Here is a 12065-nt window from a genome sequence, read left to right on the forward strand (position 1 = left end):
CCTACTTAGATAAGTTCGTCATTGTTTTCATTGACAATATTTTGATCTATTCACGCACCGAGAATGAGCATGAGCAACATCTTCGGGCGGTTTTGAGTTTGTTAAAACAKGAAAAATTGTATGCTAAGTTTTCTAAGTGTGAGTTCTGGCTCCGGGAAGTTCAATTTCTAGGGCATGTCGTGAACCAAGAAGGACTAAAAGTAGATCCRACAAAGGTAGACGCGATAAAAAGGTGGGAGCCACCAAAGACCCCATCYGAGGTACGAAGTTTCTTAGGATTAGCAGGTTATTATCGGAGGTTCATTCAGGACTTTTCACGAATAGCGACACCATTGACGTTGCTAACAAGGAAAGGTGTGAAGTTTGAATGGAAACYAACTCAAGAAGAGGCGTTTAGAATCTTGAAGGAAAAGCTGAGCACTGCACCGATATTGACTCTACCAGAAGGAACCGAAGGGTTTGTGGTGTATAGTGATGCTTCAAAACTAGGACTTGGTTGTGTACTAATGCAACGAGGAAAAGTTATTGCCTATGCCTCTCGTCAATTGAAGGAACACGAGAAGCGTTACCCAACTCATGACTTGGAATTGGCAGCTGTGGTTTTTGCATTAAAAATYTGGAGGCACTACTTATATGGGGTGAAATGTCAAATTTATACTGATCACAAGAGCCTAAAGTACTTGTTCGATCAGAAGGAACTGAATATGAGACAACAAAGGTGGATGGAGCTGCTGAAAGATTATGACTGCGAAATTTTATATCATCCAGGAAAGGCGAATGTGGTGGCCGACGCATTAAGTCGCAAAGAAAGGAGCGCTCGGGTGAGGATTAAGGCAATGCGAATGAAAGTYACCCCTAGTTGGACGAATGAACTCAAGAAAATCCAAGAAGAAGCTTTAGTAGAAGGGAACTTGAAGGGCGAGAGAATGGTAGGTAATGTTCCATACCTTGAAGTTAACAATCAAGGGTTAAAGTGCTATAGGGGTAGAATCTGGATTCCTCGCTTAGGGAACTTTCGTAACCAAGTGTTAGACGAAGCCCATAAATCTCGCTATTCTATACACCCAGGTAACAATAAAATGTATCGAGATCTTCGTCAATYGTACTGGTGGCCAGGGATGAAGAAAGACATAGCCCATTATGTCGAAAGATGTTTGACATGCCTGCAAGTAAAAGTTGAACATCAGCGACCGTATGGCCAACTACAACCTTTGGAAATCCCAATGTGGAAATGGGACCACATCACAATGGACTTTGTGACAAAGCTACCAAGAACACCGAAGGGTTATGATGCAAYATGGGTAATCGTTGATAGACTAACTAAGTCAGCACATTTTCTACCAATTAAAGAAACATACACTTTGGAAAGATTAGCTAAACTCTATATAGACGAGATTGTGACTCGTCATGGTGTTCCATTATCGATAGTCTCTGACAGGGATAGTCGGTTTACCTCYACATTTTGGCAAAGCTTTCAAAGAGAGTTAGGGTCACGGGTAAAACTAAGTACAGCTTACCACCCGCAAACAGATRGTCAAAGCGAGAGGACCATTCAAACCCTAGAAGATATGTTACGGGCATGTGCTATAGATTTTGCAGGATCTTGGGAAAGCCATCTACCATTGATAGAATTTTCCTATAACAATAGCTTTCATGCAAGCATCCAAGTTGCACCATACGAAGCTTTGTATGGAAGGAAGTGTCGAACGCCCTTGTGCTGGAATGAGGTGGGCGAGAAACAATTGGCTGGACCTGAAATAGTTCAGCAGACTACAGATAAGATAAACCAGATAAGGGAAAGGCTGAAGATAGCTCAAGACAGACAGAAAAGCTATGCTGATAGAAGACGGAAGCCGATAGAATTCCAAGTTGGGGACAAAGTTATGCTTAAGATCTCACCCTGGAAAGGAGTGGTCCGTTTTGGAAAGCGAGGGAAATTAAGTCCCCGTTACATTGGTCCCTACAAGATAATTGAAAGGGTAGGCGAGGTGGCCTATAAGTTGGAGCTACCCGAAGAACTTCAAGGAATCCATCACACGTTCCATGTATCTAATTTAAGGAAGTGTTTGGCTGATGAAAGTACTAATCTAGCTCTTWAGGATGTAAAGTTGGACCGAACTTTGAGTTATATTGAAGAACCAGAAGTTATCGTTGATAGAAAGGTAAGGAAACTAAGAAATAAAGAGATTACTCTTGTGAAAGTTCAATGGAGACATCATAGAGGACCGGAAGCAACTTGGGAACCCGAGAAAGAGATGAGGTTGAAATACCCTCATTTATTTACGTAGGGCAAATTTCGAGGACGAAATTTTATTAAGGGAGAGAGTTTGTAATAACCAAAAAAAAAAAAAACAATTACATAGGGAGGACCCTTTGTGTCAAGGCAAGAAAGAAAAAGATAGGAAATGTTTACTTCCTTAATCTGGTACTTGGCAAACAAAAAGTTACTGTAACCGTCAAAGTAAGTGTGGGGCGTATGAATTTCCTCTTAAGTTGAATGGTTGCAAGACAAGATGGATATAATTGTGGAGGCTATTCTAAAAAAAAGTGGATGAGCAAAGCTTGGCAATACATAGATAAAAAAAAGACGGAAACAGGAAGAAAAGATTTCGTGCGATCGGTAACTAAACGGTAAGCCATCTATGCTTAATTACTTGTARCTTTATTCATGGATGTTTCTGATAAGAGTTGGTTCGGGGCTTCCGTTTTGGTGAGTTCCCGTAGGCGGTGTTACAGAACCGCCATTAGTTGGTACTCCAACCGCAACTCTCGATGGTGGTGGGTTCCAACTTAAATTTAATGGCGGTGAAGGTTGCGTAGAGGAAACCCACCTAAAACGCTCTCCGATTTCGGGCAAAGTTCCTGATGAGAGTTGGTTCAGGGTTGCCGTTATTGGGGTAGAGCGAGTGAATTAACAATAAAAACGAGGTTTACCGATTTGGAACTTTTTGTCCGAACATGTCCGTGTGTCGGTGATGAATCACCATGTGTTTTTTTTGAAGCCTAGTAACCTGGTAAAGAAGGATAAAATGATTGAGCAGGTTGTAGAACTAAGTTAAATTAAGAGTGAAATGGTGGTGAAGGTTTCATGGCTTACGAGATATCCAGTGAGGAAGAAAGCAAAATAAAAGAAAAGAAAAAGAAAAAAAAACATGCACGTTCTTCATGTATGCAAGTATATATTATTATTATTATTATTATTATTACCATTACCATTATTATTATTATTATTATTATTATTATTATTATTATTATTATTATTATTATTATTATTATTATTATTATGATAGTTATCATCATAAATGATATTACTAATACTAATAATGCCTAGTATCCGAAAGTTTATGAAATTATATATATGACATGTGTATGGGGAGATTTCAATTGAGATCGAGATTACTTTTTTTTACTATTTGTGTAGATGGCATTATGGGTACTTTACCAAAGAACTCCAAACGTCGTCATTATTAGTAACGTAATTTCTTTTTAGAGTTAAAACTATGATCGTGGATTTGTAGGGAGGGCATAAGGCATATCAAGGGACATTGAGATTAAGGATCGTACGGTGAGTTATACGTGACTTTTTCTATAAATGGTTGCACGTTCTATGTATAATTATACCCAAGCTTACTTGGGATTTTTCTTTTAATACCATGTATGCACAAAGACGCTTGATATATTTTTATATGTTGTGGGTATTTGGGTGGCAATGGGGATGTACTACGGTATGATTCTATAAAGACGAGCATGCTTTGTGAGCTTGTCTAAGCCGTAAGTGCGGACATGCTGTGTGAGTTCGCCAGRCAATGCTGTGTGAGGTAGACATCCCCCATAATGTTGTCGGCTTTGTGATTTATGTTGAACCATATGCATGACAAATTGTGATTTTTTTTTTATATACGTTGTTGTGTATGATTTTAAACCGTATATTCACTGAGCCCTAGGCTCACCCATCTCCTTAAAAAAAAATATGTCCAGGTGATCACTTACTCGGGAGTGGTAGCAAGGGGAAAGAGAAGGCTTAGAACCTGATCATCGTTGAATAAAGACATGTCAAAGAGCGATATTCGAGTTTTTTTTTAGCGATCAACTTTTAGACATTTTCTGCATTAAGTTTTATAATCTTGAAAACTTTCATTTCGTTGGAGTCTTTAGATTTGGAACAATATACTTTTGGATTCTTATTTGTGCCAGGAATTTAGGTTGTTTCATTAGCAGATTCCATTCTAATGTCTATTAATCATACATGTGGTCAAACCTAATAATATTCCAGTCCAATTCCTTTAACAATTCCATTACATCCAAAAACATTTTACGAACTAAACACCACCAGAAAATAATCAAAATGAAGTCATTTGCTTCTCCAACCCATCACCATAACACTAGAAATCATCAAAATGGAGGCCTTTTTTTCTCGAACCTACCACTATAAGTTATAACACTAAAAATTATGGACGTCACCAAACTTGGCCTCTACATTTGGTGGTCAAAATGTTCGCTCTGTATTTTAAATATTAATATTATATTAATTTTGTATAATTACTACACATATTAATTAATATTTAAATACTAGTTCATATTTTGTATTAAGTTTAGTAATTTATTTGTTTTGTGTTTTTAAATTTTAAAATAACAATTAAATAATTGTAATTTTTATTACAAAAACAAAGAAGCTACTTAAACAAAAACGTGATTGTCTTGGTATAATGTTGATTTTATGAAATTTAAAGGTACATATATAAAATAACTTTATAGTAATAAATATTTAACAAAATAAAATTTTGTTAACCAAAAATTGTAATAAAAAAGTTTGTCACTTTAAATACTTCATTAAAGAAATTATGTTAAGGATCAAATAATAATATTTACTAATTACAGAAAATAATTGCATATTATAAATAAAATATAGTATAATAATAAATAAATATGTCGATTTATATATGTTTTTTAGTATGTGATTGGAGTTGAATTTCTTTTACTGTTCAATGAATCTATAATTTAAACATACAAGTCAAGCTTTTGTTGGAGGTTTCTTGGGGGCTTTTGTTACTTACACCTTAGCTATGTATCTGCCCCTCAGAATAAAGAAACGTTTGGTTCGTATAATATAAACATGTGGAATTGGAATCTACCAAATGAATTGAATGGAAATTCAATGAAGTTTGACTGCGTTGTGCTACTAGAAAACTGAGTATTAGTGACGAAATCTGCATGTTCGATTGGCATAATGTAGCTTCAAAATTGAAATTAATGATAATAAATGACCAAAATATTTCTTTTTGTTATATTTTCATAATTTCTTGCTCAAATTATAAATACAATATATTGATAAAAGATAATGATAATATTATATTAATTGGTCGGAGTCATGGTGATGGTGGTGGCGGTGGCAGTGGCAATGATGGTGGCGGTGGGGGCAATGGTACATATGCGATGGCGATGAGAGGGTGATAGTGGTGGCAGCCGGGGGGGGGGGGTGGCGATAACAACGAAGGATCGAGAGTCCAAAGGTAAGGAGCAGGCTGCATGCATACTAATGTTCTTTTGGGCAGTTAATTTTTCTTTTTTTCATCACATATATGATGAAATGATGAAATCCGTGAACGATAGAATGCATAAATTCAATTTAATTTCATGTGCAAACCGAACGACTCAAGAAAATTTAATAAAGTAACTGATAATTATGATAGGGCCTAAATCACCTTCTGATAAGCAAAGATTAAATGACAAAAAAATTTAATTTTTAACAAAAATTAATTAAATCATTTTTTGCAAACATATCGGACTACACACTTAGGGGTGTTCGAGATTGCTTATTTAAAACAACTTATATATTTTTTTAAAAATGCTTATTAACTTATGTGGTATCAAACTGGAGTTTTGTAAAAAGTGTTTGGATTAGCTTATAGCGGTAACAAAAAACAATAAGCTGATAAGTTGTTTTTTTAGTGTTTGACAACTTTTGTTTATATGTGTAAATGATAAAAAAAAAGACAGTCTTTTCATACTATTGACTTATGGGAGTGTTTGAGATTGCTTATTAGCTTATTTGATTTTTTAACATGTAAAAATTTATATTTCATCATTTATAATAATATCTTTGACAAAAATTTATATTAATAAGATTAATAATTAACAAACATTTATACCAATACCATTAATAATTTAAGACAAAAATAATAGATCTATACAACAAAAGAATATTAGATCGTCATTTATAATGTAAATTTTTTTAACCAAAAAGGGTTTAATAAAACAGAGTTAAAATGGTAAACTGGTAATAAGCAGTTTTTTATAAGTTAGGAAGAATTAACTTATCAAAAACTGCTTATTACCGGTTTGACACCGGTATAAGTAGTTTTATTTTTCTCATCCAAATACTAGCATTTAGCTTATCACCGGTGCCAGACTGAAATAAGTCAAAAAACATCTAAAATAAGCAATCCCAAACACCCCTTAGTATGTTTAGTTGCAGTCAAATATAACATTTTACTTTTATTTATTATGATCATGACTCTAAATAGAAACAATCAAAATATTTATGACACCAGATATTTATTAGGGCAGATAAACTCTTATGATTGGTTTGTATATTTTCCACAAAAGACATGGTTTGTATTTAAAACCTTCTTTATATAATATTTATATATAACAAATAAAATTCATACAATATGGTAAATAGTCAAATATTTTAAAAATTGAAGGTTTGTCTTTTAACAATTTTTAATGAAATTATTTGAGTTGAAAAATCTGTTTTTTTTTTTTTTTATAAAGGGAATTATCAGTTTTTTAGGATTTGGTGTGTTAAAAATGTCTAACATTTTGGAGAAATTCTTGAAAAAAATCTGTCTGGACGTCTTTATCTAACAAAAATTTGATTTCACAATACTATGCAACAACAGATAGAATTTGATACACAAATCTCAAGCTTCCACAAGCTTCTAAATCTAACTTTTTTTTTTTCTTGAATATAAACAAAGGATTTTGTCATATTTTTCGAGAACCTTTGGACATTTGAAACTCTAATAACCCTCTCTATCCTCAGGTAATATTTTCCATAGTTCGAGAGATTCCTAATACACAAAGCATTCATCAAATTTGATATTCAGATAACATGTGTTTTCATTGATATCTATACGATTATATACAGATGCTTGATGTTGAGTGTATCTGAATAATCCATTTAAGCTCTTAACAAAAAGAAGAGTAATGTAATCATATTGTACAACAATTTTGTTTAACCATATAGAAGACAATATTGGATGGACATATGTCGAAATGAGCCGTAGAAAAATGTAGTAGTCGAGTTAGATCGACGTGTTTGTTTTTCTCTTCCCTTAAACTTTTGTATTTATGCATTTTATGTTTGTGGCTTAAGCCCCCAACCCCCAGTAACACCAACCGTTATGACTCGAATCAATGAGCATTCGTTAATTGTGAGAAGGGTATTGGGTGTAAGAAAATCACGTTCCTTAATATATGGTCATTGTAGGAATCTGTTTTCATTAATTAAGGTTCATTTACAAGATATAATAGCACCTGATCTCTACCTTGATGGATGATCGAGATTAAACTTTAGGAATCTTAATAAGAATAATGGTCTTCTCTCCACTGATGAATGTTTTTTCCATCATGAAGGTATGTATTCTTCTTTTTACAAACTTTAACCTGTTATAGTTTATAAAAAAATATGGAAAACCAAATCAGTCACCTTGTTGGATGCCACTCTACAATTGGATTGCATCATCAAACAACACCAACGTTAGAATGTCTGGAGGTACTATTTATCATGCAAAATTAAAATTAAAATATTTTTTATGATAATCATGTGGTTCACGATCTTAGGGTTTATGTAAATTAAACTTACATGTGATATGTCGAGCTTAAGTCTTGTTAAAAATAGTATATTGCTGTTCAATCTTGTCATTTATATGTTTTTGGTGTTATTTTGTAGGAAATTATGTTGAAAATGGTATTTTTGTAGATTTGTGAAATCTTAAGGACCTGAGCTAAAGATGTGAAGATTTGGAGGTCATCGGTGTATGTTTGATGAAAGTTCAAGAACCATTTGTGTACATTTCTAGCTGGGTTTTTAAGCTTTTGTTTTCTGTATTGTAGCTATTATTTTTCTTTCAATCGATTCATTTTTCTTTTTCAGCCTTCTCTCATAATTGTAAAGTCTCTCATCTTCTTAAGAGCTCTTAGGGTTTCTGTTTACGTTTCATTCATAAATAAAAGTTTGTTTAGTTTGAACATGGTATCAGAGCTTCATTCGTTCTAAGTTGTATAGAACGTCCTGTTCCGGTGACTTGTTGTTTGTCTTCATCATTTGAAGAGCAACCGTTCTTTTCTACAGATCTGTGTTCTTCAGATCTGATTGTTCTTGGTGCTTTTGCTCTTTGGTCGAATAGAGATATTTCTCCTTCGATCTATTGCTTTTCTCCAAGTTGCAGGTAAGTTTCTTTACCCTTTCTTTATTCTTGTTTGGGTTCCGTTTTCTGCTTGTTCTTCCCATCGAAGAACTTTGTATTTTGTGTTCAGGTAGTGTTAACCAAGATTCTATAACCAGTCCTCCGTTGTACGAGGCCCCTATTTTGGTTTTGCTTGTTTCCTTGCTTTTATGGTTAAGGTTTTGTTATACTACTGTAGTAACTTGTGGTGTTCTCCCCTTGCTCCCAGTCATTCAAGAATCTCTGTAAGTCCTCTTTCCCTTCCTGTCAGTAGCAAGGGCACTGAGTCAGAGTTCTTGGCCTATTGGCAGGTTCTTCTTCTTGGTGCTTATTTTTCTTATGGTACATTTGGTTGTGGCTTGAAAGTTTGGTTTTCTTTGCTTGTGGATTTAATCGGTTATGTCTTGAAAATTTGGCTTGACCTAGCACCTTTGAGTGTTTTAGGAATCCTGCCTCTTGCTTTCTTGTCTGTCCTGTTTTTGTTGTTGTTCTTTTCTGTTTTGTGATCTCTGTTGTGGTTGGATAGTTAGCTTGACCTAGCACCTATTAGTGTTTTAGGAATCCTGCTGTTTGCTATCTTGTCCATTGTTTTGTGGTTGATTGTTTGTGTTCCTTTATATGGTTGGTCCATTGGTTGTCATTGAGACTCAAGGGATGTCCCAAATTGCTAAGTGAGATTTTGGTGATCCCTTGTATCTTCATTCTAGTGACACCAGTGGAACACCCATTTAAAACTTGAAGTTAAGTGGTACTGACAATTATCGAATATGGGCTTGTGCTATGACCTTGGCTCTTGAAACCAAGAACAAACTTGGATTTATTGATGACTCCGCTCTTCAAAAACAATGGGATAGATGCAATTCTGTTGTGTTAAGTTGGATTTTAAGTTCTATAACTGAAAATCTGTTTTTGGGTCAAGTGTTTTCAAATGACTCCTCTAAAGTATGGGAAGAATTAAAAGAAACCTATGACAAAGTTGATGTGTTTGTTACATTTAATCTCTATCAAAAAATTAACTGTTTAAATTAAAATGGGTCATCTGTTTCTTAGTATTATCACAAACTAAATTTCTTATGGAAACAATTTGATGCTTTTGTTACTCTTCCCACCTGCACTTGTAATGCCTTTCAAGAGTTTTTCAATCACTCTCAGTTAATAAAGCTTATGTAGTTTTTAATGGGTCTTGATAATGTGTTGGTCCCGAAAGGGTCTACAAGATAAGACACAGTTTGTAGAAGAGGGGGGGGGGATGAATACAAACACAGAGTTTTCAAATTTAAAATATATATTGATAGAGAAGATTAATACAGATTTTACAAGATTGTTTGTAGAAAGATAAGGTAAAGAAAACCTATCTAAACAACCTTTGGTTACACACAGATCTTTAGCAAATACAAGAAAAGATAATGCTAGAAAATAAAGATCTTTTATTTAAGCAAGGAGAGGCTTGAAGTAAGAATAGGTTAGCAGAGAGATGCACGCGTACATTCTCTCAAGCATGGAGAAGAAAACACTTCTATTTATACTGTAACACCCCCGTCCCGCGTGGTCAAAGACGGGAGATGCCACAATTGGGATAAAAACAACGTGCTATATAAAACAGAGCAGCTAATAAAATTTACCAAAAGATAATTACATAACCATAGACGGAGATAACGTGTCTCAAAATACGGTCCCACAATACCAGTATGTCTACATTAGTCATCAAAAGTTTAAACAAAAGTATGACTTAATGGATTATCTTCAATATTATCATCTCCGTAGCTCTCATCCCAAAATCCCTGCTAAGTCATATACCTGCCGAGGACAAGAAAATCTCGGCTGAGCTTAATGCTCAGTGAACGGATAATAAACTAAACAATGAATATGAGATAACAAGTTCAAAAACAACTTATAAAGCCAAGTGATAATTCAAAAGAAAGTCAAAATGCCCCAAAACATATCAAGGGTCCGAAGACCAAACTGCATCACGAGGATGCGTTGTTCCCAAAGGATGATCAGTCCATTTAGGCACAAGTGAGGAAAGGGGTGTGAGCACAACACAACAATCCTCTCCGTGAATTTAACCACGACCACAAATCAATATCCGATAACGGTTCCTAGGATCGATCCATACGCCCTCTATTCGACCGGTACATAATCAAGTCCACTTTTAAGGACTTATAAAATAAGGACGCCATGATCGTTTTAGTCACCATGGAAACATTTCAATACCGGTGCTCCAGTTATTGAGTCTATAGTAAAATATTTCACAAATGAAGCAATAAAACAAKTCAAGTGATCAAAATGATCCATATTCCGAATAAGAATATAAGTCGTAATTCAAAAGGAAACAAAGTTCAATAACATACGACAAGCATAAAGGAAATTCAAAATAAATTATTCGGAATTTATCACAGATTATCTGGATTAGGAAGCCTTACGCAAATGGCTATCCCCGTGTCAAGTGAGATATGAAATCCGTACCTTAACCGAATTTGACAATTAACGCACGATCAAATGTAAATTCACGATCAAGATTGATTTACCCGCGTGCCTAACGAATGCATAACCGGTTACTATTTACAAAGCATAAAAACCGAAACATAATTATTCTATTRWARTTACTTAGRTSTTAAYGTACTTAAACAACGTAGACTTCAAGAAGGACAGCTGGATACGAATTGAAAACTTAAACGTAGAACTTAACCTTATTCCCTTTCGATCCAACCGTTTCTGACCCTCTTATTTCTAAGCATTTTTACCTACCTTAGAGACCAATCCAGACTATACTGTCTAAATGAAAGTTGTAGTATGCARTATGATCTTCCTGACTGCAAAATATGAGCTTAATCCGACTTACGGTTTGTGAGTTATACACTGYCRAASTACRGGRGTTRCATTGTCGGTAAAATTCGATTCCGTAATTCCCGACTAACTTTTATGATCCAACTTCCGTGATTCGCTACATTTACTTCAATATACTAAACAATAAAACAAATATAACGGTCGTTAACCCAAACTTAATCATGCATTTTTACTCCTTTCGACATTTAACCGAACAATTGGTGTACGGTTAAACATTTACCCACAATCTAACCATATTGAAACTATAATATACCCTTTTATTTCTACATCAATATAACCAGTTCTAGCATTCTAAAMATYAAATATATCATAAATATGACAATATCAATCCGTAAACTTAGATATAAACACAGTTTATAAACTGGTCTTAATAACCCCAACATAATTACCTTAATGAAACTGAATGAAACTTATACCTTTAAGAAGRGKTCGGAGAGTGGATTCCGAATATATAATTGTTGCCTCGATCCCCTTACTAACTTGACGTAAAATCTAGAGAGAAGACGACATTTTAGAGAGAGAGAATTGAGAGAGAGAATAGAGAGAGATATGAGGGCGGTGATGAACCGCCTCATATATATATATATATATATATATATATAATTATAAATTTTTTTTTCAAATCTTAACCGCCATATATATATATATATATAAAGTTTAACTATTTGACGGTTTTTACTCTTCAAGTTAAATTCCCAACTTTACGTCAATATAGGTATAAACACATTTTGACGTAAAACTAGTCTAGGGTACAAATTGGTTAAGCAT

Source organism: Cynara cardunculus (genome assembly GCF_001531365.2).
Source record: "Cynara cardunculus var. scolymus isolate 2C chromosome LG 9, CcrdV1, whole genome shotgun sequence".
NCBI lineage: Eukaryota > Viridiplantae > Streptophyta > Magnoliopsida > Asterales > Asteraceae > Cynara > Cynara cardunculus.